We start from the raw sequence: 6,000 nt of genomic DNA, 5'->3' as shown, positions 1-6,000 counted from the left end.
TGATTGTTTTCTTATCTCTACACGGTAAATAGAACTCTGATTTGATTATCTAACTGTGTCTGCTTCTTTCGCTGGATAGCGGATGTGTATATGGTACTTGCAGCGTATAAGTTTAAAACAACTGATTGTGTTAGTCGAGCTGTTCACTATTTGAAAAAGCAACGAGTGTAAATCTGGTACGACACAGCAAGCCATGTAGTATTCTCTCTTTACGCGACACTTGAGATTGACCAAGTTCTCAAATGTCGTGTAGTTGTGTTCTTTTATTCTACGTGGCCCGTCTTCACAGCAGCAGACAAAAACTCGTCAAATTGAGTTCGAGGATTTATTTAGCATTCCATACATACAACTGCACATCGTAGCAGAACTCAAAGTAGAAGCTTTTTAACATACACATCGCGCTGGCCTATATAGTAAGGCCAAACAAAAAAATAGGTGTGGTTACGGTAACATAGCCAAAATAAATAGGGTAGGTAGGTAGGCAATCACTTTTTTTTTAAAACTTTTTTTCTAATGTGTACAAATTAAACCTACTTGACAGGGAAATAAGTGTGCGACACGGGCGCTTTCGCTTTCATTGCGTTTTTTGCACTCTTTTTTTGTGTTTTTTTTGGTTTTTTTTTGGACAAATGTAATAAAAAGTTATAGGATCAGCCCCTAAAAATAGGGTAGGTCGGGTTACCGTAACCACACCTATTTTTTTTTTAGGCCTAAATACTCAATCTCGAGAATATTCCAGACCGAACATGATACAACTAAAATTAGATGAACTGTCCATGGACTAGAATAGTGACATTCTCTGTGACGTACATCAAAAGTGCCGACGCACTTAATCCGAGCGAACGCCACGAACCCACGACTCAAAACAACGTGGTAAACAACTTGTTTTGACAGGACTAGAAAGTTCACCTGCATTCTCGTCCAAACATAAAATAATATTGTGTTTACAAAATATAATATCGGTACTTTCCCACAAAGTCAACTACATGCAACACACAAAACTGAACCAAAGTTCAGCAACGGCAGCGTTTCCTGACACATCAAGGGCCTGGCTACTTGTGAAAAGTGGGATTTGTTTGTTAAATTAATTTCGCAGATTGATATATTGAATTGAACACACACACACACACACACACACTCACACACACAAAACTAAAAAAACCAAAAACAATCTAAAAACAATCCTACTCTACAAAGATAGAAGAAATGGCGTTAGGTGTTTGTTTGGTATGTGTTTAAGTGGCAACGAGTCTTTATCCCAGGTAAAAGCCTGGACGGCTGTATGTTGTAGCTGGTCTACGCAGGAGGGAAGGTAGCTTTAAATCAGATGTTGGTCACCTTTGCTGGTTTACACAGGAAGACTGATTACATCCTTCAACAGCAAAGCGTTACACGGGTCAATAACTTCTATCGCCAGAAATTCGTTTTGCCTCGCGAGTTCAGAAGACTGGGAACAAAACTTCACCTGCCTTGCAACTCGGGCAGCTGTTTCGCAGATTATCTGGGTGAGATTGACAGTGAAGCAGGGACTGAGAAATTGTCATCAGGGAGGAAAGGGTGTGTGTGTGTGTGTGTGTGTGTGTGACCTGTGACCTGTGCACGAGAGAGAGAGAGAGAGAGAGAGAGAGAGAGAGAGAGAGAGAGAGAGAGAGAGAGAGAGAGAGAGAGAGAGAGAGCGAGCGAGAGAGCGAGAGAGAGAGAGAGCGAGAGAGAAAAAGAGCGAGAGAGAGAGAGAGAGAGAGAGAGAGAGAGAGAGAGAGAGAGAGAGAGAGAGAGAGAGAGAGAGAGAAAGAGAGAGAGATGTGGCAGGGGGGGGGGGTGTCGGAGTACAGTTGCACTCGCAACAAGTGGAGCCTGCTATTTTTTCACTTTAAGAGAAAACTTTCCATGAATAATTAATGTTGTAATTTATAGCCTACTGCGAGGCCTCAGTGTCACCGTATCGAAGCGATGCCTCAGGCAAGAGCACACTATTTTTCTCAGTGTCTTTCGGTATTGATTCCCAGCAAACGTAGGAGAAGCGAAAATGTTAGGAATAGCTACTTTTTTTGCATGTCAATAATTGATCGCCGTTTACTCAGCGGGAAACGCACGAGCGCTAACACGCTAAAACACATCAGAATGCCATGCAACGTAACTCGGTACAAGAAATAACAACACAACAGGCACAACACAGCACAACACAACACAGCCTTACATTTGAAGGCTTAAATGTTTTAGACGAATCGTTTTCACTTCCCAGAACTATGTGGCACTCATCTGTGCATGTGAGAGAGAGAGAGAGAGAGAGAGAGAGAGAGAGAGAGAGAGAGAGAGAGAGAGAGAGACAGACAGACAGACAGACAGACAGACAGAGAAAGAGAGAGAGAGAGAGAGAGAGAGATAGATAGAGAGAGAGACAGAGAGAGAGAGAGAGGTTTGGGACACAAACATACACGCACCGACATGCACGCTATTCCTTTTTACGCAATTCATCGGCGATTTGGCGGAATCCCGACGATTTGAGTCTCCCTCCCCAACTCTACCCCACAGACACGCACACGCTTGCACGGAAATCTCACAGAACAGTAGCGGTAGCATCAAATTTGCACGAGAAGAAGCTTATCTTGGTGTGTGTCTGTTCCCTTTGATGTTGCACTCATTGTCTCTTTTTCTCTGTCCCATTTCCATTGCACGCAAACAACGATTCATTAAGTTCGTTCATCGCCAGGGCTGGTTATTAATTGAAAGGCCTTTTGGAGAATGAGGGAATTTCGCCCGCTGCTTTTTTCCTGAAATATCTTTTCAGTCGATCGGTTGATTCCAGGGTACTGTTTTTTTGCGTGCGGGGGGAAATAACAGCGAAATTGATTGTGAAGAGAGAGTGAAAAAAGAAAAGGGAAAGGAAGAAAGACTGACAGAAAAAGACAGAAAGAAAGACTGACAGAAAAAGACAGTAAGAAAGACTGACAGAAAAAGACAGGAAGAAAGACTGACAGAAAAAGACAGTAAGAAAGGCTGACAGAAAAAGACAGTAAGAAAGACTGACAGAAAAAGACAGGAAGAAAGACTGACAGAAAAAGACAGGAAGAAAGACTGACAGAAAAAGACAGAAAGAAAGACTGACAGAAAAAGACAGGAAGAAAGACTGACAGAAAAAGACAGTAAGAAAGACTGACAGAAAAAGACAGTAAGAAAGACTGACAGAAAAAGACAGTAAGAAAGACTGACAGAAAAAGACAGTAAGAAAGACTGACAGAAAAAGACAGTAAGAAAGACTGACAGAAAAAGACAGTAAGAAAGACTGACAGAAAAAGACAGTAAGAAAGACTGACAGAAAAAGACAGTAAGAAAGACTGACAGAAAAAGACAGGAAGAAAGACTGACAGAAAAAGACAGTAAGAAAGACTGACAGAAAAAGACAGTAAGAAAGACTGACAGAAAAAGACAGTAAGAAAGACTGACAGAAAAAGACAGTAAGAAAGACTGACAGAAAAAGACAGTAAGAAAGACTGACAGAAAAAGACAGTAAGAAAGACTGACAGAAAAAGACAGTAAGAAAGACTGACAGAAAAAGACAGTAAGAAAGGCTGACAGAAAAAGACAGGAAGAAAGACTGACAGAACAAGACAGGAAGAAAGACTGACAGAAAAAGACAGTAAGAAAGACTGACAGAAAAAGACAGTAAGAAAGGCTGACAGAAAAAGACAGGAAGAAAGACTGACAGAAAAAGACAGTAAGAAAGACTGACAGAAAAAGACAGTAAGAAAGGCTGACAGAAAAAGACAGTAAGAAAGACTGACAGAAAAAGACAGTAAGAAAGACTGACAGAAAAAGACAGTAAGAAAGACTGACAGAAAAAGACAGTAAGAAAGACTGACAGAAAAAGACAGTAAGAAAGGCTGACAGAAAAAGACAGGAAGAAAGACTGACAGAACAAGACAGGAAGAAAGACTGACAGAAAAAGACAGGAAGAAAGACTGACAGAAAAAGACAGGAAGAAAGACTGACAGAAAAAGACAGGAAGAAAGACTGACAGAAAAAGACAGGAAGAAAGACTAACAGAAAAAGACAGGAAGAAAGGCTGACAGAAAAAGACAGTAAGAAAGGCTGACAGAAAAAGACAGGAAGAAAGACTGACAGAAAAAGACAGGAAGAAAGACTGACAGAAAAAGACAGGAAGAAAGACTGACAGAAAAAGACAGGAAGAAAGACTGACAGAAAAAGACAGGAAGAAAGACTGACAGAAAAAGACAGGAAGAAAGACTGACAGAAAAAGACAGGAAGAAAGACTGACAGAACAAGACAGGAAGAAAGACTGACAGAAAAAGACAGGAAGAAAGACTGACAGAAAAAGACAGGAAGAAAGACTGACAGAAAAAGACAGGAAGAAAGACTGACAGAAAAAGACAGTAAGAAAGACTGACAGAAAAAGACAGGAAGAAAGACTGACAGAAAAAGACAGGAAGAAAGACTGACAGAACAAGACAGTAAGAAAGGCTGACAGAAAAAGACAGTAAGAAAGACTGACAGAAAAAGACAGAAAGAAAGACTGACAGAAAAAGACAGTAAGAAAGGAATCAAACAAACTTGGTTCTAAGATTTTCTTTGCCGAAGAAAGTTTTAATCTTTAAAGGTACATTCAATCATCACGAGAGAAGTTTGAAGCATTGTATTGGAGACAGGAAGATATTTTATTGTTCGTTTTCAACGGGCAATCTTTCTTGTCATGATCGCTGAATCCTTGCCTTGCCTTGCTTATTGTGGTTTTTCTTGACCGATTTCTTCTTCGTCGCCATGGCAGCTTACATCCACTGTCACCCCCGCAGGAGTATACTGTGACGCAGGCGCGCGCGCCCACACTGTATACAGGCATGTCCAAGGCAGACACTTAGCACACATGCTCGTGCACCCGTGGCATTTTTGTGCGCATATTCTTTTTTTTTGTCAAGAATTATCCAGAATTCAGGTCTTCCGCTTTTCAGTAAATTCGCTGATTTCTGAATTTTTGAAATAAAAATATATTTCGGAATCCCTAAAATTTCAAGGATTTTTGCTTTTCCTCAGTGGGAGCCTTGAGAATCAAATTACATTGCAGAAAATGCGAGTCTTTGAGGTTCAGCGCGGCTGTTCCACTAATTGCACTCTTATCGATTAATAAAACATCAACAACAAAAACAAGCAAACACAAATCTGAGTTATACCCGTTCCTATTATGGACCCATCTGCACTAGCACCACAAACGCCTGAAGCAACACAACACATGAGTTGAAACCTTTTATTGGGCACAATGCCTACAATCATGCATGATGCAGCCAAATGGCACAGCAGATTCTCTTGCTATCCGTTTCCCGATGCAGTGAGCCACTTTAGATCTTTAACTGGCGTTTGACAGACAGGCATAAAAGACTAGACTGCGCGGTTGTAATGGGATAGTATCGAGTTTCAGCACGCACACACACGAAGGTCGTTTTGTGTAAGTTTGTGTTAGCTTTAATATTTCAACTTGACAGTTGTTTAAAACAACCCTGAATGTGAAAAGTTCAAGTTCAAAGCGAATTTGACTGATGCTATGTTGAACTTGAAGGGTCATTTTATATACGTGTTGTTGTTGTTGTTGTTGTGTGTGTGTGTGTGTGTGTGTGCGTGTGCGTGTGTGTGTGTGTGTGTGTGTGTGTGTGTGTGTGTGTGTGTGCGCGAGTATCTGTGTGTGTGTGAGTGTGTGTTGGATTAGATTATGTTTAGCTGATATTTGCCGTTCTTGTGCAGCGTTGTCACTGTGATATGTTCTGATGGCATGCAGGTTGTGTGTGCAAGGTTGACACCGAAGTGTGCACAGACGAAATAACAGTTGGGTTTCGTTTTCATAGTGCTGAATGTCATTTATTTCAAAGCTTCAACCGCAGAGTGGAGGGGGAAAAATTAAAATAACCTTTTTCCTTATACTGCGTGTGTTATATGTTGAAATCGCTGAGTAAAGGTGAGAAATCAGAATGTGTGTTTAACTGAGGATGCAGGTTA

General features: G+C 40.8%; 1 protein-coding gene across 1 annotated transcript in view; it reads left to right on the top strand.

Moving 5' to 3' along the window:
- The window catches only part of LOC138960296 (mitogen-activated protein kinase kinase kinase 13-like), a gene marked incomplete in the record, with an annotated part of 62,862 nt that overhangs the window by 14,744 nt on the left and 42,118 nt on the right, over nucleotides 1–6,000 (top strand).

This window comes from Littorina saxatilis, linkage group LG2 (genome assembly GCF_037325665.1).
Source record: "Littorina saxatilis isolate snail1 linkage group LG2, US_GU_Lsax_2.0, whole genome shotgun sequence".
In the NCBI taxonomy this organism is placed as follows: Eukaryota; Metazoa; Mollusca; class Gastropoda; order Littorinimorpha; family Littorinidae; genus Littorina; species Littorina saxatilis.
This window is presented reverse-complemented; position numbering and strand designations above follow the sequence as displayed.